Consider the following 25,679-nt stretch of genomic DNA (forward strand, 5'->3'; position numbering starts at 1 on the left):
TTCCTCCTGCTTATTCCAAAAATGTCCCAGTGGCATAGGAGAAGGATTTTTGATTTTTCTCATATTTCTATGACCTTTAGTGTCCAACAAAACCACCTTTCATTTAAAGGGCTGACAAGTTTTGAAATGATCAAATGAATGCCCAGAGAATCAAAGCTGGGGAATAGACGAGAAAGTTAATGTATATAATCCAAAAACAGAGAAGATATTCTGAATGTAGTAGGGATAATTAATGAGAAAAAGCAAAACTCCTAAGGAAAAGTAAAGACAAACAGGCTTCAGGATGGTTGTAGCAATTGGAGGATCGAGATTAAGTGGACACCTATTTCCTTCAGTACACGAGTATTTGTCAAGAACAAGGTAACAAGATGAGCAAGGGGTGATGACAATGAATAAGAGAAACATCACCCTGACCATCGGCAGCATCCTGCCCAGGTTAAAAGCACAGTGCAGGAAAGCAGCATTGTGCATGGGTCCACAGTTATGGGTAGACAAGGGTTGCCCATCTTTGGGGTGATCAGGCAGAACTTCTGTGAATAGATGACATTTATTTTGAAACCTGAAAGGTGAGAGAAAAAAAGAACCATTCCAAAAGTGACGAGAAATACAATCCAAGCAGAGGAAGCATGTGCCAAGCTCCTGGGGTGAAAGATAGCTTGGGATCTCCAAGGAACTGGCAATAAAAGGCAGTGAGGCTGGAGCAGTGAAAGCCAGAGAAGTTGGCCGAAGGTAATGCTGGAGAAAGCCCTAGCAGCAAGCTAATGCAGAGCCTTGCACACAAAAGTAATGATTTTGTTCCAAGTTCAATGACAGAATTTAACATCTGTTCCAGAGGTCATGATTTAATTCAACCGAAAAGGAAAAAAATAATAACACCTCCTCAGCCGCTGTGAAATAATTAGATTTTGGAGAAACAAGAGTGGATGTGGAAGGCCAATGAGAAGACCAGGACCCTGTCCCTGAAGTGAGATGTGGCCTCAGTGTGGGCGCTGGCAGGGAAGACATTCAAAAGTAGTGCTCTCTGTGCATCCACACAAAGGATGAATGGTGGAACTGGGAGTGAGGAAAATAAGGAGCCAGGGCTGAAATTCAGATTTCCAGCTTGAGAAATTAAAGGGTATCAATTCCTTTACAGAGATGGAGAGCCCACCAAAAGTGAGGGACAACCAAGTTTGGGGAGAAGTGCATGTGAAGCAACACTCCAGTTTTAGATACATTTATATGGAGCTGCCCATTACATATCCAAGTAGGCTTGTCTGTACATAGGAATTTGGAGTTCAGAGATGTCTTAGCTAAGATACTCATTTGGAAATCATGTGCACAATGTAGTATTTAAAGGAATGAAAATAAGTGAGATCATCTAGAGAGAAGAAGGAAGGGTAAGGATCTATCACGCAGTGCCAGCAATCAGAAATTGCGGGGCCATCATTACTCAAAACCTCTTTAGAAACTCCCAACTAGTCCTAGCTTCGTGAAACATAGTATGATCTTCAGAGGGTCTTCCAATGAAGGCAGGAGATTCATGACTATCTGGCTGGAAGATATATATTGTTAGAAAATAATACTATATATTCATAACTCAAAATTTTTTTCTTAATAATGCAGCATAACTTTTGATTAAGAAATGTTGTACTATCTTACTATAAATCTGAAGCACAGACTGGAGCCTAGCAAGACAAAACCTTTCTCTATATAAACATTCATGCTATATGCCATTCCCATTGAAATTTTAAGATCCCTAGTTCCAATAGGCTAAAGTTACTAATGGAATGCTGATCTTTTGATGCCCAAATTGTATACTCCATCTTTCCTATTTCCCCCCTCAGCATGGTTTTCCTTCTTTGATCAATATCAAATCTGAGCAATAGACCTAAAATTACTTTGGCATAGTTTAAAATGACTGATACATCTTAAAAGGTTATCTCTATCTCAGGAGTCTTCTTTTCAAAAAGTAATTCAGAAAATTATAGCGACATTGGAAAAATAAATTTGAAATTAAAGTTTGCAGTGTTACAGTTTTAGATGAGTGCATTAAGGGAAGGCTAACCAGGAGGGAGGCGGGAGATGGAGTTTTATGCTACTATTGGTAATATTAATATTCCCTATGCAAAACACATTTTTGAAGCCAAAGAATATAGATTCAGCTGAAACATCTGTATTAGAGATCATATCCTCTTCATTCATTATAAAGTCATGGTGCTCTGACTCAGCTGAATTCTATCTAAAAGTAAAACTGAGATGTCAAGCTTTTATCCAATAAAGTTATTTATTTCTTTTAAAAAAAAGTAAAAGTCTCTTCTAGCATAAAAATTTGCTTAAAGTTTGTTCTATATTTATGTATTTATTTTTCCCACTTGGAAAAGGAATTTGAGATTAAAAATTGCCTTGACTACCCATTTACATTCGAAACACAAAAGCAACACACATTAGAAAGTACCAGATTTGGAAGTACAGCAGAAGCCCTATTATTTGAAACACAGTTCAAGTCAACATAGACAATAAAGCCATTGGCCAGGGTAAAATTTAACTGACCCTTTCAAGATTGAAAAAGATCTTCAATCAAAATGTTTCCCTCTGAGTGGAGGAGGAACTCTGAATTGAACTGATTTAATAGTAAAACCTACTGAAATAGCTCTCACTGGGGAAACATAAGCTAAAACAAAAACAACAACAATAAAAACCCACTAAAATTGTGGTTAACTAGTTAACTAGTTCTTTTTGAGGTGCCTTGCTCTACTTCAAAGGATACTACATATGAGGGAATGTTTTAAAAGATTAAAACAAACCAGATGGACAAATTAATAATTTAACGATGATGTTATACTCTCCTGTGGTGGGTGTGTAAAGTTTACTCAACTGACATTAAACATAAGGTTCTAAATTTTCTTACATGTTGTAAAAATGAAAATGGTCTGTACACAAGAGATACAAATAAAAATATATAATAATGAGGGATTTTTTTAACACAAAAGACTATTTATCATTTTCTCTAATGTATTTACCATCGATGTAACAGCCCCCAAGCCCCTAAATAGTTAAATCTGCTTGTGAGTGTTCTGTGGGAAATAATGACAGCAAAGATGCTGATAACTTCTCCTGAGAAATGTGAAAAGCATTTCTCTAAGTTGAGGGCATAATTGTTCATTGTAACTGTAACGAAGTAGCTATTTTTCAGAGTCTCTTCTTTGTTTGCTAAGTTTTGGCCTACTTTGTCCTCAGTCATGGGCAGAGCCCAGGCTGGACACATTAAAATTAATGGATGGTTTGAAATAATTCAACAAAGTGGGACTAATGCACTTTCTTCATTCAAGATAAAGAAAGACAAAAATCATCACTTCTACTGATTCAGGCTTGAAGCAAATCTGATTGGTGCAAAAATCCCTCACAAAAGAATGTTAATAGAAGCCATAATTCTGACACCTTTTCCAATTGTGGGAAGCAAGGCAGAGGCCACAGCAAACCCACCTCCATTATTAATTTCACACTTGAGTAAAACCACACAGTCAAGCATTCACTGCTCGAATTCAAAACAGCAGACTACTGGTTTCAGTGATAACCAGAATGTAGATTTTTTAAAAAGAAAAATGGAAAGTTTAGAATACAAGGCTTTCAATCACAAAAGTCACTTTTTGTGTATTTTTATGAACTCACTGAATTCAATCAAAATTTACATGTACATAATGGAATCATCAAGGAAGCCAAAACTTATACCATTGGAATGAATTAAAATATAAAAGTAGTTTTCCAGATAATTTTATAAATGACAAATTCTCGTGCCTTAAATCTGAATCAGGATGAAAGTATTCTCCTCTTTCTTCTCCTATGAGTAGTTTTCATAATAATTGTTACAGCTCACTCAATTCTTCACTTTCACAAAGCAGATTTCTCCCAATCACCAACTTTTCTCCAAAAACACTCTTGCGATCCTTACAAAGCACATGTACAGGATTGTACATATAAATCAGGAGATTACCATTAAAACAGAGGCATGCATTATGAAATCGTGAATAAGTAACTATATATCCATTGACTGAATTGTTAAAAGATCATGTCAGTTTAGAGTTAATTGTACTGGCTTAGGAAAAGAAAAAACGTTTGTTAGTCAATGGAAAACTGGTGTTTTTAAAGAAATTTTTAGGTAATTTTAGGGTCAGTTTTAACTGATTGCTATATTTTAAAAATCAAACATAACAAATTGTACAAGCACAGGAGAGAGAGAGAGAGAGGAGAGAGAGAGACTGCACGCACACCCTTGGTGCCTTTATCTTTTGTTTACATCTTTGTTTTAACCCCTGACTGTTTCAGACCCATCAGTGAGATCCTTTGGTGCTGTTGTTAACTTTCTAGCCATCAGGCATGAGTAATGGACTCACATTCACTTAGCATTTTCCTTTTTTTGTACAAGAAAAAATATTCTAATTTAGATCAATGCCCTCTTTTCTAAACTAATACCTTCAGCTGTGCCCCATCCATCAGATGAGTGGATATTGTTAACACACACGTTAACAACAAAAACAACTATGAAGCAAAAATATTGGTTAAAAAATTACATGTTTCTCAAAGCTAATTTTTGCTGGTTTGACATTTTTTAAGATTTTTTTTTTTCAGAAAAACCATTTACCAAGGGAATAGTTAAAACCCTGATGTTCAAACTCAGATACAAATTTACCAAAAGCAAAAGTCAAATATATTTTCCTCAATTTTTTAACTTCAATTTATGTGTACATATATGGTCTCTGAGTCTGTGTTTCCACATGAGAAAAGCACATTTTATTTGAAAAATACACTTAAGAGATTTGCACAATAAATAGGGCAACTTATACAATCAATTGACTAGTAGAGTTTCTAAGATCATTTTTTGAATAGATTTACTTGTGATTTAAAGTGGATGTGTACAAGTGAAACACTAGTAAAAACTATTGGAACATTTAATGGAATCTAAAAAACAATTTTAATTTATTTGATTATTATGTATTTCTTGAGTACTTGAAAGTTGGTCAGCCAAATAATTATGTTACTTTAAGAGTATGTTTAATTTGTGAATTTGGCTAAAAGTTTTACCAGCCTTTAAGTTTTAAATAGCACCAATCACTAAATGTCATTTCAAAGTATTATTACATTTTTCTAGATAAATTCTACATAAGTAAGAATTATAAGACAAAAAATCAAATTTTAAAATTTGTAATTTTAATACTTTAGTTGATTCTTAAGCAGAAAATTCAAAGTAAATATTTTGTGTGCACATACACAGAGATATTTAAAAGCTTCTGTAAAGTCACATTTCGCACAATGACTTTTAGAATAAAAAGAACTTGGAACTCTTTTTAATTAGAGGTACCTAATATACTAGAGAAACATAACAAAAAGTGAACAAAATTTGTTTGCAAGTAGCAATTTGATTCTAAAATAAATAAATTGTGGCATCAGTTTAACAAAAGAGGTCGCCTGACAACATTTCTATTTTTCCCTTAAATCGAGTCAAATTTAATATTATGGTGAGACACACCTGCAGTTATTAATTTTTAATTAATCTTATTGATACACTTTTGACATGCATAATGAGCACATTCATCATAAGGAATTTGTTCCTCTACTTATTATACATATTTTAATTCTTTTTTTTCCCATCCCACTGTTCTTCAATCTCTCTTCCCCTCTCCATTTACAAAATTTTGTTTCTATAGTTTTCCTTCCATTCTTGTTTTTTTTCATCCTTCTTTTTAATCCCTTTTCCCTTCCTTCCCTTCTTCCCCTCTCCCTTGTCCCTCTTCCCATTTGAACATTTTTATTATCTATCTTGCCTTACCATATTCTTACTCTGCATTTCACTTAGAATTTAGTGAATATAGATTTTGGAAATGGTAAATATACATATAGTTTAAGCCCTACTGTTCACTGTACTTAGGAGAGAAGATCATTAGTTAATGGCACAAAAGAGAGACTTGAATAAATAAATAAAAGACTTGCATCAAAAGTACTTAACTTACATTTAACAAAGAGATATACAGATATATTTCTTTGATTCTAAATCAACAGATTAGTGTTCTCTAGGAGCAAATTATCTCAAATGTCTAGTTTTATTTCTTTATTTTTCTTGTCATGAGATCTTTAATTTTATTAGCAGGTACTAAACTAGAAGATATAAACCAAGCGAAAACATTAAAGACAAATTGCTTGGAATGGGTATGTACAGCTACACAAGAAAGCAAAAATTGTATCTTCCATACCCAAAGCCAAGTTTGTAGAAAAAGGGCACAGGAGTTACAATAGGAACCATCTCATCCACCCAGGAGAGCAGTGAGCTACAGCCACTAGGCACTAAAAATTTGAGGCCAATTTTTAAAGATTCCTTTAATCATAAAGCTTTCAAATGAAAGCAGGTACCCCTGTCTTGCTGTAGGCTTTCCAGCTCACTACTCAAGAGACGTGAGTTTGTCCATTAAGGCAACTGGAAGCCTACCCTAGGCTTGAATGGCAACTTCTGCCCAATGTGTTATCTGTCTTTCTTCTGCAAGTAACACGCTATGGGGAAAAATAACCTTCTCTGCTGCTCCCCTCTGGTAAAAGAGAAACAGTGCTCAGAATAAAGCAAAAGGCCACTCAGGGTTCCCTGAGAATCCAGTAGAACTATGAGAGCCCTTCAACGTTTTGCAATAAACTTTGCAACTAGAACTTTGCAACTTTTTGCAATGAACTTTGCAACTATACTGCAGTGAGTAATGCTTGTGCCAAGGAGAAAGCCCGACCTCTGGGAGCCATTATTATGGCTTCCTGAATCATTTTCCCTCTCTTAAGTCATATTAGTTGAGAATCCTTGATTCTCATCACAATCCTCCTACACAGAGGGATTTGTTTCCAGTCTGCAAGCTCAACCCAAGACTAAAATACATTGTGAGGTCCTCTCCTCCACTCTCCAGCACCACAGTGCTTCATCTCCTCGTTCTCCTGGGGAAGGCTAGGTCTCAAGAGAACTTGGGATCCTTCCAAGGGTCCAGCTGTTAGCCTCTTAGGAGCAATAGAGAACTGCAATAGAATTTGGTAAAGTAGGAAGAAAGCCTCCAAAAAGAATATGCTCAGTGACGGCTAACAGATGGAACAGAATTTCATGGAGATTCTTTGTTACAAGGTGAAACTGCTCAGTCTCAACTCCCAGAAGCTGGATGTTGCCTGTGTTTTCTTTTTCAGCCCTTCAGATCTCTGGGAAAGATCACTAAAGTAATGTCTTCAGATGCTTAGGTGCCACCACCAGCTGATGGAGTTGGTAGTGTGTCTGGCACAGATGGCAACTCTGGTAGTACAAAGTATAGTATGGGTCTGGGTGGGGGTTTTTCAGACACTTCCAGCTTGGGTACAAGAGAAATATTCTTATCAGCATTAATGATATCAACAGATTCATATGAAGGGGTAATGGCTGGTATCTGAGGTGGTTGAATGGTAAGTGCCCACTGACAATCCATTGAAATCTGATGGTCCCTTTGGCAGCAGATTTAAGAAAGTATTTGGAGATGGCATTGGCATGAAATAGGCATGGTCATTGGCACTGTTCCATCAGCTCCACCAACAGGAGCTCTGAACCCATCTCTTCCTCCCCCTCTTCCAGGGCCAGGTTTCTTCACATAATCTTTGAATTCAACATTAGGTCTCTTTCTGCCTAGGAGGAGCTTCTCCAGTGACTACAGAGTCAGGTTCATAAGGTACACTGTAATCCTTGGCAATTTGAGTCAGGTATCTCTCCACCAGGATTTTGGGTGTGGCTTCCACACTCAGTTTGTGTGTTAGCCTGTCACTGGCTGTTCCAATCTGAGTGTCCTACATAGCGTGCCATATCCTTTGCTATACTTGGAACAGAGGTGATCAGAAACTATTTTCAACTCAGCTGCTTCTAATTAGAGTCAAGGATCAGACTAGGTCAATGTAGACACAGATTCACCCACACCAGAACTGAGCTCCTTTATAGACTCGACGACCCTCCCAAACCAAGCCTCCAGCAGGTCACAGTACCACTCTAGGATCTCCATGGCCTCCACGAGGTAATCCTCCTGAATAATGTGCTCTGCTCAGATCCGCACTCTGCTCACCCTTCCCAAAGGACAGATAAGCATTAATCTCTTTCCTTGCTTTCTGAGCCAGTTCCTCCTTTTTTTTCTCCAATAGTTTACGATGTTTTATGACTCTCAAATTGACTCGTAAGCACTCAGCTTTAAATCCAGAGCCCAGTACGATGTGCTGTTTCTTCTGGATGAGTTCAAGCATGAAAACTTCAAAGACCCTTCAGTTTTACTCTTTAAAGTGGTCCAAAACATTAGAAATACCAGCAAGGCACCCAGGAAACAGAAAGCTATCACCTGAGATTCTTTCTTGAAGTCTTTCACCTTCTTGTTCAGAGACCCTCTTTAAGTGATTCATCTTATGCAGGCTCTTCTCTATCATTCAACGTGGCTTTTCACAGAAACAAGAATAGATATAGGTACTTATAAAGATATGTGTATATACCATGGCATATAATGAAAGAATGTATTGTAGAATCCTATGGAAATGTAACCTTCTTATTTCCATTGCCATATCAACACAATAAATGGGTAACTGTATAATTTAATTTGCCCAAAATTATTTCTATCATTTAAATCCTTGCTGTGCCCTGCAGCTCTACAAACATGCAAAGAAATAAAGAGAGAAGGAAGGAAGGAAGGAAGCAAGGAAGGAAGGAAGGAAGCAGGGAGGGAGACAGGGAGGGAAGGAGGTAAGACATCATGTGAGTTTAAGTTCTTTTCAGCCTATTATAACCAAATATACATAACCAAATATACAGGAGTCGTGGGCTAGAGCCAGCTCATACAGGCTCATCAGCATGTATTTTATTAATTCCCAGAAAGTGTGAAAGCCAGTTATTAAACAGAACCATTATTTTAAAATTTTAATTATATAAACTTATAATTAAATGACTTATTGTAAAAAAGGGTTATAAATTCTCAAAATGCACCACTACCTAATTACTTTAATTCGTTTTGTTGTTATCTATGCTCTGGAGGTTATTTATATTTATTGTGTCTTTAGGGTTGAAATAACTCTACATGCCACACTACTGAGCATTTCTACCCAACTCTAGGTTCAGTACTTTAAAATAGTACTGAACCAACACTAGGTTCAGTACTTTAAAATCAGCCATGGTGAAAATATTTTTGCCATGGATGTCAATAAATCAAATGGTGGCTTACTGTAGGGGAGGCATTCATGAGCACAACCTCATATATAGAGCATAATATATTAATAAAATACATGCTATAATACATTTTGTCATGTTCTTAAGTACTGAAAATAATTGTTGGAGAGTGAACTTTCAAAATGTTTCAGAAAGGTCATTTCTAAATGTGTTACTCCACTGTACCCAAGAAGAAAGAAGAGTGTCTGGCAGGTGCAATGAGAAATCAATAAAGTACTCTGCCTCCCAGTCCAGATTTGACCCATGAAATTACATTTCATTTATTGTTAAAAATACAGAGCACGCTGAATCAGTCCGCTGCAGACAGGCAGGTCTGTGCACGCCGTACCGAGGTCCCAAGTCACGCGGAAGATGCCAAATCACCCTGCTGCAGACAGGCACCCACCTGGTTCCACACTACAAAGATGCAGAGGACACCAGACCACCAGACCAAGGTACTGAGTCCTGCTGCTCCCTGCACAGAGATAGGGGCTTCTGAGCCATTGTCCCACTGCTCCTGGTCCAGAGGAAGGGGCTTCCTGGTCACCATCCCTCCCGCTGTTCCCAGCCCAGAGGAAAGGGCTTTTGGGCCACCATCTGTTCTACTGCTCCTGACCCAGAGGAAGGGGCTTCCAGGCCACCATCCGTCCCACTGCTCCCGGCCCAGAGGTAGAGGCTTCTGAGCCACCATCCCACTATTCCTGGTCCAGAGGAAGGGGCTAACCGGCCACCGGCCCTTCCGCTGCTCCCAGCCCACAGGAAAGGGCTTTTGGGTCACCATCCCTACCGCTGCTCCTGGCCACTGTCCCACCTCTCCCAGCTCAGAGGAGGTAATCTGTGCAGGCTCTAACAGACCCCCGCCCCAGTTGAAATGAGAAAACACGTAAATGAGTCTCAAAACCAGACTTCCAGATCACCTACAGCAACCCCAAAGGGAAATGTGATGGAACACTCTGATACTCAACCACCTGGACCCACTGAACTGGCAACAAAAGAGGATCTGGAAAAAATGAAATCAGAAATAATTTCTCAGATAACAGGAGAAATTGTGCCCCTAGTGCAAGACATGATTAATAAATCTAGAGAGGAACTCAGGAACATGATGGAATCCCAACATAAGAAACAAATGGAACCCATTAAACAGATGCAAATAGATTTCCAGGACATGAAAAACTCCATTGAAAGTCTACAGAGCAGAATGAGCCAATGTGAGGACAGAATTTCAGATTTAGAAGATAAGATTGCAATTAATGACCAGGAAAAGAAAAACTGCTTCAAAATTATAAGGGAACATGAGAAATCAATCCAGCAGCTCCTAGATGATGCAAAGAAGAATAACATAAGGCTGATTGGGCTCAATGAAGAAACAGGAGAGAGTGCAGATGACATAAAAAAATCTCTTCACAGAAATAATGGCAGAAAACTTCCCAAGCAGGGCAAAAGAGCTTGACATACAGATAAGTGAGGCATATAGGACTCCAAATAGCCTTGATCAAAAAAAAATCTACACCTAGGCATATAATTGTTAAGATTCCAGAAACTCAACAGAAGAACAAAGTTCTCCAAGCAGTCAGAGAAAAGAAATAAATCACATACAAAGGAAAGCCCATCAGAATCACAGCAGACTTCTCAACACAAACCATCAAGCCAAGAAGAGCTTGGAGTGACATATTTCAAGCTCTAAAAGAAAACAGCCTCCAACCCAGATTGATGTACCCTGAAAAACTATCTTTCAAAATTGATGGAGAAATAAGATACTTTCATGACAAACAGCACCTTAGGAACTTTGTGAATACCAAACCAGCACTCCAAAGAATTTTACACAATATCCTAGGAACAGATATTGAGGATCACAACCCCAGGAAGCAAAGCAGAATGAACCCATATGGCATGACAAGAAATTAAATGGAAAGGGGGAGAACCCAACAAAAAGAAAAAGTCATGGCAATGACAAGTCAATACATTTCAGTTATAACCATCAATGTCAATGTTCTCAATTCACCAATCAAAAGAAGTAGACTGGCAGAATGGGTCAAGAAGCAAAATCCAACAATATGCTGCATACAAGAAACGCACTTAATTCAGAAGGAAACTCACAGACTGAAAGCTAAAGGGTGGAAAACAATACTCCATGCGACAGGAACCCAAAAAAAAGCAGGAGTAGCTATCCTCTTTGTAGTTCAAGTAGATTTCAAACCAACACTGATGAAGAGAGACAAAGAAGGACATTACATCCCTGTAAAGGGAAGAATCCAAGAGGAAGAGATGACAATCATAAATATCTATGCACCAAACACTAGTGCACCCAACTATATAAAACAAATAGTAACAGACATGAAAAGTCATATATGCACTAATAAAATTGTAGTGGGGGACCTCAGCACCCCACTGTCACAAATAGATAGATCAACTAGACTAAAAATAAGTAATGAAATACTAGAACTCAATCGAACTCTTGAACAAATGAACTTAACAGATGTTTACAGAGTCTTCCACCCCACAAAATCGGAATACACATTCTTCTCAGCTGCACATGGGTCATTCTCAAAAATAGACCACATACTCACACATAGACCATGTTTAAGTAAGTGCAAAGGAATTGAAATTATCCCCTGTATATCATCAGACCATAGTGCAATGAAATTGGAGATCCATAGCAAAAGAAACTCAAAACATTTCACAAACACATGGAAATTGAACAACAGACTTCTGAATAACCAATGGGTCACAGAGGAAACTAAAGAAGAAATCAGACAGTTCCTTCAATTAAGTGACAATGACAATACAACATATTGGAATCTATGGGACACAAGGAAAGCAGTCTTATGAGGGAAATTCATAGCAGTGAATACTCACATTAGGAAAACAGAGCAAGCTCAATTACACAACCTGATGCTGAACCTCAAGCTTCTAGACAAAGAAGAGCAGGACAAACCCAAAGCTCATACAAGGGAGGAAATTATAAAGATCAGAGGAGAAATCAATGCAATGTAAACTAAGAGAACGATACAAAAAAATCAATGAAGCCAAGAGTTGGTTCTTCAAAAGAATCAACAAAATTGACAAACCCTTAGCCAACCTTGTCAGAAAAAGGAAAGAAAAGGCCCAAATCCATGGAATTAGGAATGAAAAGGGTGAAATTACAACAGACCCAGCAGAAATCCAGAGGATCTTCAGTACCTACTTCCAGAACCTATATGCCAATAAGATGGACAACACAGAAGAAATGGACAGATTCCTAGATACAGATGAATTACCAAAGTTGAATGAAGAAGGCCTAAAATTTCTGAACAACCCAATATCAACGAATGAAATTGAAAATGTAATTAAAAACTTATCAACTAAGAAAAGCCTGGGGCCTGATGGCTTCACTGCTGAATTCTACAAGACATTTAGAGAGGAACTGCTGCCACTACTGTTTAAACTCTTCAATGAAATTGAAAGGGAAGCAATACTCCCAAATTCATCCCTGGAAGCAAGCATCACCTTGATCCCCAAAGCAGAGAAAGACCCAACAGAAAAAGAGAACTATAAGCCAATCTCACTAATGAACATAGATGCAAAAATCCTTAATAAGATACTGGCAAACAGAATGCAGAAGATCATCAAGAAGATCATACACCCTGATCAAGTGGGATTCATCCCAGGGATGCAAAGATGGTTCAATATACACAAATCAATCAATGTAATACACTATATCAATAGAGCCAAGGACAAAAACCATATGATTATCTCCATAGATGCAGAAAAAGCATTTGACTAAATCCAACATGCATTTATGATAAAAAAAAAAACCCTACAAAAAATTGGAATAGATGGTCTCTACTTCAAACTGATAGAAGCCATCTATGAAACACCAACAGCCAATATCATACTAAATGGTCAAAAACTGAAATCCTTCACACTAAAATCAGGAACAAGACAAGGATGTCCACTATCACCACTCTTGTTCAATATAGTTCTGGAAACATTAGCCATGGCAATTAGACAAGAGAAAGAAATAAAAGGAATAAAGATAGGAAATGAGGAAGTCAAATTGTCATTATTTGCAGATGACATGATACTCTATATAGAGGACCCCAAGAACTCCACCAAAAGTCTTCTAGAATTAATAACCAAATTCAGTCAAGTAGCTGGTTACAAGGTCAACACACAAAAATCAATAGCTTTCCTCTACACCAATGACAGACTCACTGAGAGAGAAATAGGGCAAATAATTCCTTTCACAATAACATCCAAAAAACTGAAATACCTAGGAATCATCCTAATGAAAGAAATCAAAGACCTCTTCTCTGAAAACTATGGCACTCTGAAAAGAGAGATTGAAGATGATATCAGAAAATGGACAGACATCCCCTGCTCCTGGGTAGGAAGGATTAATAGAGTGAAAATGGCCATACTTCCAAAACTGCTATATAGATTTAATGCAATTCCAATTGAGATCCCAGCAGCATACTTCATGGACCTTGAGAAAACAATCCAAAAATTCATTTGGAACAAGAAGAGACCCAGAATAGCAAAAGCAATTCTAGGTAACAGAGACATGGCACGGGGTATCACAATCCCCAACCTGCAACTCTACTACAAAGCTACTGTGATAAAAACAGCATAGTACTGGCAAAGAAACAGACCTGAGGACCAGTGGAACAGATTAGAAGATGCAGAGACAACACCAGACACACTCAGCCATCTCATCTTCGATAAAGGAGCCAAATACCCTCACTGGAGGAAAGATAGCCTCTTTAATAAATGGTGCTGGAACAATTGGGCTTCAACTTGCCAAAGATTAAAACTAGACCTGTATCTCTCACCATGCACTAAACTAAAATCAAAATGGATTAAAGATCTAAATATTAAAATAGAAACTCTGAACCAGTTGGAACAGAAGTTAGGTAGAACCCTTGAAGACATTGGCGTAGGAAAAGATTTTATGAAGAAAACCTCAGTTGCCCGTGAACTAGCACAAACAATCAACAAGTGGGATCTCTTCTTATTAAAAGGATTCTGCACAGCAAGGGAAACCACCAGCAGTGTGAAGAGACAACCCACAATGTGGGAAAAAATCTTCACCTGCTCTTCCTCAGACAAAGGTCTACTATCTCGAATCTATAAAGAACTTCAAAAGATCAGACCTCCCAAATTTAAAGACCCAATCCAAAAATGGGCATCTGAAATGAACAAACATTTCTCAGACAAAGAAGTAGAAATAACAAATAAATACATGAAAAAATGTTCAACATCACTGGCCATTCGAGAGATGCAAATGACAACAACGCTGAGATTCCACTTCACTCCAGAAAGAATGGCTGCTGTCATGAAATCAACCAATAAGAAATGCTGGCATGGCTGTGGGGAAAGAGGAACCCTGCTCCACTGCTGGTGGGAGTGTAGACTGGTGCAAGCACTGTGGAAATCAGTATGGAGATACCTCAAAGAACTAGGACTGGAAGTCCCATTTGACCCCGCTATTCCACTGCTGGGGATCTTCCCCAAAGAATTAAAAGAATCATACCACAGTGATATATGTGCACCCATGTTCATAGCAGTGCATTTTGTAATAGCTAAAACTTGGAAACAGCCCAAATGCCCATCAACTGGAGACTGGATAAAGAAAATGTGGTTTTTTTATAAAACGGAGTACTACTCAGCCATAAAAAATGAGAAATTAGAGACATTTATAGCTAAGTGGATGCATATTGAGGCGATACTCTTAAGTGAAATAAATAGGACACACATGAATAAATACCGAATAGTTTCTCTGGTGTGAGAAACTGAAAGTGTAAATAAGGACCAGATGTATAATAGGTAATGTGAAATAGGAAGAAAAGGGGCAAAGGGGAAGGAAGTGGGAGGGCTAGGGGAAAGGATAGAAGGGAATGGGATTAATATGAGAAAATGGAAAAATAGGAACAAAATCTTTGTAAATGAGGAGGAATGGAGGAGTTGAAGGGAGGGCTGGGCAAGGGTGAAAAATAAGAACCAAGAGAGACTATGTAAAGGTGCAAATTTCCAATGATGAATGTCATTATATTGTATACCTAAAATGTAGCAATGAGTAGAATGAATAATCTAAAAAGTAAAATAGGAAGAAAAGGTCCAAAGGGGTAGGGGTAGTGGGAGGGGCAGGGGAAAGGAAAGAAGGGAAAGGAAAAATGCTGAGAAATGGAAAAAATGGAAATAAAGTCTTTGTAAATAGGGAAGGGTGGAGGGCCTGAAGGGAGGGCTAGGATTGGGGAAAAAATAAGAACCAAGATGCATTATGTAAAGGTACAATTCCCAATGAGAAATGTAATTGTGTTGTATACCTACAATGTACCAATAAAAGAATTTAATTAAAAAAAATACCTGTCAGCATATATATTTCAATTGTTGGCTGAGAAATTAAACTAATGCATATAATATGTATCTGTATAATTTGTACAAATAGAATTGAGAAAAATCTGCCAAGAACACACCAAAGTGTACATCATATAAAATATAAGAAATAACAGTCCAAATTTACACTCCCTTTTGTTTCTTGGAAAGATACTGTATTTACCTGCTCCAGACTTGTGTTGGACTCTGGACATTTATTAGGTTTGCTGGAGTAATGGATCTAGAATTTTGCCTACAAAGCTTAAATTTGTTTATATAAGAAAGAGCAGCCCTAAACTTAGGAACAAATAAGCAGACAAATGATCTGGAAAAAATGTGATATAAGAAATGAGGGGAAATGCTGTCATTATGAGTGAGCCATAAAGAAGAGAGTTACAAAATATTCTTAATAGGAACATGCAAATAAGAATTTATTGTTGATTACATGCCAAATACTACCATAAATAGCTTAAATATATTAATTTAAATTCATCCTTACAACAACCCTATAGCCAGTCATATAATGATAGTATCTTCCACTTTTTACAGGAAAATTCTCTGGAACACATTATAAACACCAAAGGGCAAATTGTTGCAAAGTGGAAGCGTTGGAATTCATACACAGGCAGTCAGCTTGGAGCTGATTTACTTAATCATTATTCTGTAGATGATTTATATACCTAATATACTTCATAGCCCTCTCAACAGTATTAACAGAAAACATGAACAAAGACATTTTACTTTCTAAAACTTTAAGATTTGTGTTTATTTTCATCATATTAGTACAGTAGAAGTTGCCTCTATGGAGTTTCACTCAGATCATACAGGCAAATTTAAAAGAATCAGAAAACTAATGACTTAGTCACTGTGACCTCCAACGAAAATTAAATAGAAAATGAATTGTGCTACTTAATGTGCTGTGGCTAAGAGCTAAAAATACAGAAAATATTTCTTTTGCGATATGCAGTTTTGCAACTTAACATTATTTTGCACATTGAATACCTTTAAATTTGTCTAATGCACTTCATTTAATAATCAGAGAAAATACAGGAGGAAAACCTTGTATATTGGAATGTAAATTCAAAGCCTATTTTACATTATATAAGAACTGATGACAAAGCCTAATCTTTCTAGGTTTATACTATCATTGGCAAACCAGCCACTTAAATTAGCTGTGGTCAAAAGTCCAGAGTCTTTGACATTTGCCCAAAGGTTTATGTCCTGTAATTGCTCTAATTTAATGAAGTAGACATTCCATTTATGCATTACCAGTGGAATATCTAGATGACTTCAAATGGGGCATGCTTTCAGGAAGAAATTTAAATGCTCAGGTATAATATTTGTATTAATATTAACCCTTTTAGAGTGAAGAAACTCCAGATTATGTATCAGGACCAAGTGAATTTTATGTAATTAACTAAAACTGTAAGACGATCTATTGAGCCCAATTGGGATTAGACAGATTACTTAACTAGACCCGACGCACAGGTCATGAAGACAGAAGCCCTTCAGCTCTCTTCAAGCATTCATTTAAAGCCCATCCTGCAAGATTGGGCTAAATTTACATTTTCTTTGGTTTATCTTCTCAGGTCTTTATTATGGTAAAATAAAGTATGTGTTTCCTGAAAAATGACATTCACCCACAACACAAATAGAATTTTAAATCAAAAAGTTGTGCTGAGGTTTTATTTCCACCTCTACTTGTTAACACTTCTCATTAATGCTGACTGTATTTCCTGAAACTTCCCTTACTAGTACATAAAGACAGCTGTAACTATCCCTGTTAGTACTAATAACTAACGTCTGAAATGGGATTGTACATGACTTCATTTCACATGCTAAAACTATTTTATGTGCTTTTTCATATGCTAAAACTATTTTATTTTTTTAAATGTCAAATCCTTTGTATGACAAAAAGTTATATATATTTGTTTTGTACTTGTTACTTGGAAATACATATACATTGTGTAATACTTAAACTGAGGTAAATAACATATGCTTTACCTCACATCTGTGTATGTGTATGTGTGTTGAGAATACCTAAAATCTACTCTCAGTGATTATCAAGAATGCATTATGTCACTAACTATAGACATCTTGTTGTACAAGAGGTCTCTTGAATGTATGCCTTTAGCTGAAATTTTGTGTCCCTTGGCCATCTCCCCAGTGCCCTCCTCCAGACCCTGGTAATCACTCTTTACTTGCAAACCCTTCCTTAATTGCTGGCTTTACACACACATTACAACCATACCAACAGGCAATATAAAGAAGCCATTCCAAAAACCATTGGCTAAAGCAATTGAAAAATAATGTTTAATTATAAAAAAATACATGCTAAGGATAGAAAACTTTAGCGTGCAGAAAGTTCTTGAAAACATTTTCATTTGTTTATTTATTTAAAGAATCTTATGTTGCCAAAGAATAAAAGTTAATTTTCTGAAAAACACAAGAGAAAGAAACCCAAATAACCTAGATGGGGCCATTGCCACATAAAAATTGTTACATCCATGGTCATAACGTTAAAAGGAAAATCTCATATGTATTTGAAGATTATTTCAATGATGGCACTGACCATATTGTACAATCATGTTGCCATTATGTATACTCCAGTGATTTTCAGTAACTTAATTGTTTTTCAGGACTGCAGAATGAACCCAGAGCCACTGTAACATTGAGCTACATCCCCAACCCTTTTTGATTTTGAGGCAGAATCTGGCTGTTTGCCCACACTGGTCTCTTAACTTGTGATCCTCATGCCTCCTCCTCCCGAGTAGCTGGGATTACAAACACACATCACCATGCTAAGCAATAACTTGGTTTTCTAAATCTTTGTCTCCTTGTTTCTCAACCCTCCTCCAGATCACCACACTCTGGAAGGAAATCTGTTTTAGCAAGAGATACACATTGTGACAGATACAGAGCACACTAGTTAGCCTGCGTGAGGTCAGTGCTGAGATGTGGCCTAAATGTCTGAAAAGAGGAGAGCAGGAATTTAGCCTGCACCCCTATAAGCAAGGCTACATCTTTTATTAGCATATCAAGAAACAGATTTGGATGCTCAACTCGTAAACATCCTGCGTGGAGAGGGTAACGCTGACATTTCTCATTGTATTTAATCCTTCAATCCCAGTCTGTTAGGTTTTGTTAGTCCTCAAACCACGGATAGAGATCCTGGGGCTCAGACACAGTAAATAGCGGGCAAAGGTTTGAACTCAAAAGTCTCCTCAGCAGCAGGTTCCTGCTATTTATCATACTTCCTTTCTAAACGCTGGAGAAGTGAGAGGTTAGAAAAAGGAGCAAAGTAGGGCAGATTAATGACTTTTAGTCATTTTATGAATCAATAATGGAGTGTGTATAGGGAAAGAGAGAAAGAGGGAAGAGTACATACAATGATATAGAGACAGTTTGGGTAGGAAATACTGAGTTTAAATTTTAAGAGCAAATGTAAATATAAAAATTAAAAACCAAAAGAATTAATGCCATGACTGCTTATTTCAGAAAAGAGGATTTTTTCCTGTAAATTTCCTTACTTAAAATCACTTTTCCACAAGGATTTGGATTATCCTTTATTCACACAAAGAGAAATGAATTTCTTTCCTTTATGATTGATTTCTCCTTCAGGTTACCAGATTTTCCCCTAATATTACAGAGTCATGCTTCACACATACTATTCACTTTCAAAAAATGTAAGTTCATGACAAGGAAGGAATGAAAGAATGAGAAACTTGGATGTGTATTTTGAATACTCTGGATTCAAGTCACTGGTACCCCAGGTTTCTGTCCTACAAAATGGCAGTTATGTTGATTAAGTGAGAAAATACAAATAATGTGTATAAGACACCTGATAAACAGATAAACATTAAATTTCAGTTCTCACATCAAAATGATATGCAGAACTGAACATTTAAATGTCTAAGTGATCTCCATTACCTACTCCTGCTTGGGTTAATCAATTCTCCCATATCGATTTCCAATTTCCTCCAATTTTCAGATGACAAGCACTTACTAAAGGTAAACAATAGTCTATCGGTACAAATTTGATGTTAAATCTACACTCCAAAACACTCATGTTAAAGCCATACTCCAAATCACTTGATGCAGTCATTTTTTAACAGGTCAAACAAGCATAAGACGATCTAACACTATCCCAAGTGTTGTATCATAAAGAATTCATTCAGAAATAGAAAACATAAAAGTAAAATCAGTATTTTATATCCATCATGAGATATGGCTCTTTAGAAAATCTGACAGTAATTTACAGGTCAAGCATTTTGATATTGACATCCCTGGCTCAGTGAGCGTTAGGTTAAGCAAGATATGCTTAATAGCTGAATAATTAGTTCCAAGGATTTCAAGAGTGAAACTGTACTGCCCTAGATGTAGCCCCAAATTAGCAATTCAGAGCAAAGGGGTTTTTGACTGCTTTATTACCTCATGCTGTGATTTGCCTAAAGAGCCCAGTTCAGACATGATGGGGCATCTAAGGTCAGAACGCTCCAGTTCCTCTCCTAGGACCTGCAGAATCTGAGCAGGGGATTGGATTGCTCAGATTTTGCTTTGCATTCAAGTTCCAGCTTCATCATGTGATTTGGTGAACTTCTGTCTACAATTTAAGTAGTGTAGCCTGTTTACATGGTCATTGCTGCCTCCGATTTGTTCAAAGTTGGATCCACTAGTTAAGCTGTCTGTGATAAAGGAGTGACTGTAGGTGCCTAAAGGATTTCAAAGACTAGATTTAGAGGCAAGATGTTAGAGTATGCACTAGGGCAAGGCTGACTCCATTAACAACACCTAGGATGGGGCACAGACAGATGCTCAGTATCTACTGACTGACAGTGAAAAACAGACAAACCCTTGAAGTTCGTCACTTTGACAGGAAAACAGGCAACAAAAAGTATGGGTGGAAATGAAGGAAGAAAGAACTAGGTACCTGTTACTTTAGTATAACAATATAGTGTCAAAGGGGGTAAGAAATTAAACAGCCACCTAATTCCACATACTTCTATTGTCACCTTCATGTGTTAGTTTACTGTTTCCCACACTCAAGTCAACTGTTCAGGTCTTTCCCAATTTGCTATAGTTTGGCAGTACTTAAGTGCTATTTCTATTTAAATGAACTTGAACTTAACTCACATTTTTAATATGCCCCCATTCTATGCTCTCTTCCTGCTTCTCAAACTTCTATGTGCACCCAAGTCACTTGTTGATAAACCTGAACTGAAGATTCTGATGCCATCAGTCAAGGGGAAGGGTACTCATTTCTGCATGTCTCACGAGCTCCCAAATGAGACTGAGAACCACACTTTGAATATAAAGATGCCACGTATATATTCTGATATGTGCTTAAATACTTACCCAGCAATACTTTAAAATTTATATCATGCAAATCATTCACATGCCACATCAGAGACAAATATAATGGCATAAATACAGACACCCTGCTGAAGTTGAAAAAGACAATTAAATGTCTTTGTTTTCAGGGGGTTCACTGTCAAGAAAGAAGATTATGTAAGAAGCCAAGGTAACTTGTGGCATGGGGTATTCTAGAGCTCTATACACAATGCACTGAGAAACTCCTCAGAATCCGGGGCAACTATGAAAAAAGCATGTTTCTAAGCATGACAGAGGCGAAGGAGATACTTTCTCAGGGGAGCTCAGAACGCAGACTGACTGCCACCTGTCCCTGTGAAGGTTGTGCCCCATTCTCACTAAGCCAGGAGTTGTGGGGTTGGTCCTTCAGGGAAATCCTTCGGGAATCAGCCACTTTCACATGGGTGAAGAGTGTATTACTGAAAGTTTATCTTCCTAGATGCTCTTTTTCCTTACCCATCTTCCTGGAAAGCCATCTTCATTCTAACTTTTATACACATAATAGAGCAGCTGTCCTGACCAATTTCCTTTCTATCAGAAGACACTGCACCCTATTTAGCATGACACACTGAGATTTATAGCACATTTTTGTGCCAAGCGAATTTCAATTTCCTTCTCCTTTCTGAACCTTCTTTCTCACTGTTACAAGGTAGGAGGATGGATAGATTCAGCAGGGGCAAGGGAGGGTGGAGACCCTCCAGTTCTAGCTCTCACAGATACATGATCTCTTCTCAGTAACCTTCCTACTTGTCCTCTGTTGTGGGCAGAACAATGATGCCTCAAGATGTCTGTAACCTCATCCCCCAACCTGTGAATATATTGTATTACATGACAAATGGCCATTAATGCTGGAGATGGAATTAATGCTTCTGAATGACTGAGTTTAAAATAAGGGTTATATCCTGGAATATCCAGAGAGGTCCAATCCAATCTTGAGGCTCCCTAAAAATGGAAGAAGGAGGCAGAAAAAGTTACAGTGATGTGACATGAGAAGGACCCTGCACACCTGGCTAGGGGAAGGGGCCACAGACCAAGGACTCCAGGCAGCCTCTACTGGAGAAAGGTAGAAAGTACATTCACTCCTAAAGTGTCCGGAAGGAATGCAGCTCTGATGACACCTTGGTCTTCACTCAGTCAGACCCATGGAAGACTTCTGAGCTACAGAGCTGTAAGACAATAAATTTGTACTCTTCTGTGCCATTAAATTTGTAGAAACTTGTTACAGCAGCAACAGGAACTAATACACCCTCTCCCCAGATCAGAGACCTCTCTCTTTGGCTTCTTTTTGTTTCTAAGATGCTACTCTTTTAGAGATCCATCCCTTACTCTTTCTCCACAGGCTCTTTGTCTAGCTTCTCTTTACTATGTCTAAAACTTGATCTTCCTGGGTTACACAGTTAGTTCCCTCTCTCCTCTATAGGAATCACAGATCTGCTGAACATGGCCCACATTCAGATTTCAAATGTGTTTGGCCCTGGGAGTATATTTTTTTCATGAGCCAAATTGAAACACATTTAATAGAGACATGTGTCCTCTGGCTCTCCACAATTTATTCCATTCCATGCTTTATTTTACCTGGCCTCTTCTTTGATTTATATTATTTGGTTTGACCTTAAAGGTTTTGAGTTGAGGATCCCTCTGCTAAAATATAAATGTGTAGGAAGAGGCTAAATGTTTTATTAGACACCTGGCACCATGGTGATGACTCTAGTTCCAACAGTCAAGAGTCTTAAAGCAGGAGGATTGTGAGTTTGAGGCCAGCCTAGGTACATAGGGAGTTCAATATATTATTGTTCCTTTTGTCACTCATCTTGTTCTTGGGCAGGGAGTTCTCCCTGTGATCACGGGCAATAGAGTCCTCACCTCAGATCAGGTTGAAGGCACTGCTTGAGGAGATGTGTGAAGAGCGATCCCAGGACTTCTTGTTAGAGAGTTTTGTGAGAGGCTCCTACACTGAAAGCACCAAATCCAACCACAAAGCCTTTCTAACCAGGAGACTCTAAACGGATAGTAGGGTCTTTTCTGGGTAGGAAGATCACATGAGCAAAGGCAGTGAGTACTTTTAAGGAGGAGTAGAACAGCCCAGCTGCTGTGAAAAATTCATAATTGTTTTCAATAATGCTGCAAAAGCAGGCTGATATCAGACTGTGGAAGGCCAAGAATGTCAGCAAAATAAGGGTTTTGAGGCCGGGAATTTAGCTCAGTGGTTCTGCCGCCTGCCCCGAGTTGCATCCCTGGTACTAAAAAAAAAAAAAAAATGTTTTGAGAGCAGTCCAAGATGGCAGACTTCAAGGATCGGGTGTTGGATGAGGAGAAGGTACCCATAGCTGCTAAATTCATCACTCATGCACCTCCAGGGGAGTTTAATGAAGTATTCAATGATGTCCAGCTAGTACTTAACAAAGGCAATCTCCTCAGGGCAGGGGCCCCTCATGCATTTGCCCAGTATAACATGGATCAGTTCACACCTGTGAGGATAGAAAGATATGAAGATCAGGTTTTAATTACAGAGCATGGTGATCTGGGTAATAGTAGATTTTTAGATCCAAGAAACAAAATTTCCTGAAAGTTTGATCACGGAAAGAAGCAAGTGACCCCCAGCCAGAGAAAATATATGTCAGTTTGAAGTCTTGGAGAGAGTCCTGTGACAGTGCTTTAAGAGCTCATGTGAAAGATCATTACTCCAACGGCTTCTGTACTGTATATGCTAAAACTATAGATGGGCAGCAGACTATTATTGCGTGTATTGAAAGCCACCAGTTCCAGCCAAAAAATTTCTGGAATGGCTGTTGGAGATCAGAGTGGAAGTTCACCATCACTCCATCTACAGCCCAGGTAGTTGGAGTGCTCAAGATCCAGAATGAAGTCCAAACTGTGAAGGAGTTTATTAAAATCATAGAGAATGCAGAAAATGAGTATCAGACAGTGATTAGTGAAAACTATCAAACAATGTCAGACACCACATTCCAGGCCTTGCCCCAGCAGCTTGTGGTTACTCACACCAAAATCGACTGGAACAAGATACTCAGTTACAAGATTGGCAAAGAAATGCAGAATGGTTAAAGGCTGACTGTAGGATTCTTCAGTATGTGGAAAGAAAATGGTTCAACACATGGTCATAAGATAAATAAGTGATTTAAAAACAGAAGTGATATTTTGCTAGGGCTTTCAAACTTACCAGATTTTCTAGCCTCATGGAACACTGTTGAACCTACAGCATTGTCTTGACCTTGTGTCCTCTGCCTTGTAATTTTCTGTTATTAATATATCTACTTATAAATCTTTTTTTCTGCTATGTTTTATGTTGGAAAGAGAGATCTATCTTGGAGTCATTTTACTATTTAGAAAATTTTCCTAACCATGAAGTCTTGTTACTGTTTAGGTAATATGTTCGGTACTTTTTTACCCCTTTGCTTCAAAGCACTTCTGGTACTTCAGTGGTTTTTACTGATCCAACAGCTAAAGAGGCTGTGCTACAAACCAGCTAAACGGAAGATACATTCATTCTCCCTCTGACTGCTTTGATCATCATTTGCAGCATCGCATAACTGTTATGTTTTTAAACTTTGCATTGAGGCCGTTCAGATCCATTTGGTAGGGCCAAAATAAGCGTTTTGGAAATTCCATGATAGCCAGCTTTTTGGGGGGAACTTGTTTTTAAATCCAAAGACTTGAACCACATTCTCTGCACATGAACATGTTTGCTTTTTTGGAGAGGAGGGGGTTCTCTCATGGTCTTCCCTACTGTAGGTATTGACACCTGCATTTTTACAAGAATTTTACCCATTAACATTTTTGTTTTTCTGTTGTTTTGTTGTTGTTGCTGTTGTTTTAGAACTGCTGACATACTGTGGATGTCAGTGAAAAATGCAGTGTTGAAGGAATCACGGATATCTTGTCCCTTAATACTTTGTGGCAGGGTTGTACTATAAGCAAATGAGTCAAACAGCTCTATAAATCACAAAAACTAAGACTAGACCAAAGTGAAAAGAGTAACTTCCAGGAAGTATCCCTCTATTGTAACCTGTTATTTAAGGGAATACTAGAGTTTTCTAAATAGGATGTAAAATTTGTTCCAAATTACTCTTCCTTAGTCCTGCCTGCCAAGAACTCAAAAGTAACTGTGATATAGCAACCCTTCCCAGGTATAGTGGCAGGTAAATGTGTGATCTCAGAATACACAGGCGACAGAGATACGATAAGACAACTGATAATGGTGGGTTCATTTACATTGTTTACACTTCCATGACCAGGCCTTAAAGGGAGGTCAGTTTTTTAAAAAACCAAGTAGTGTCTTCCCACCTGCCTCCAGATACATGTTAAAAAAAGAAGGCTGTTTATGCATCAGCTTTGTTTTGCTCAGTAATAACAGTCATGCAAGAGTTTGTTTCTAAGTGAAAGCCGTGTTAGCATTTTTTGTTTATTTCAAATAAAATATATTTGTATTATCTGTCATTCATACTATCCATCCATCATACCACACTATCTTCTGTATCAGGTAGTCCAGTAGAAATATACCTGTTTTGTTCTAAAAAATAGTAATAATAATAATAATAAGGGTTTGGTCTTAATCCTTTAACTGATGAAGAGAGCTGAAAAAACTCTTCTAAGGAAGGAAATAAATTTGAGGGTTTGTTTTGGTGGTAATGTTTTGAGTTTTTGATACAAAAGATCTGAAGAAAACCAATCAGACGAAAGTCTACCGGTCCATCCTCTCTTGCATCGTCTCTTCCCCTGCCTTCCCACTAGGTGGCAC

At 37.8% G+C, this 25,679-nt stretch overlaps 1 pseudogene; it reads left to right on the plus strand.

Annotated features, from left to right (window-relative positions):
- Positions 1-23,186: 23,186 nt before the first annotated feature.
- Positions 23,187-23,986, plus strand: LOC101725705 (F-actin-capping protein subunit alpha-1 pseudogene; annotated as a pseudogene).
- The last annotated feature ends 1,693 nt before the right edge of the window (positions 23,987-25,679 follow it).

Source organism: Heterocephalus glaber, unplaced genomic scaffold (assembly GCF_053883595.1).
Source record: "Heterocephalus glaber isolate CG9 unplaced genomic scaffold, H.glaber_assembly_v1.0 deba00001577, whole genome shotgun sequence".
Lineage (NCBI taxonomy): Eukaryota > Metazoa > Chordata > Mammalia > Rodentia > Bathyergidae > Heterocephalus > Heterocephalus glaber.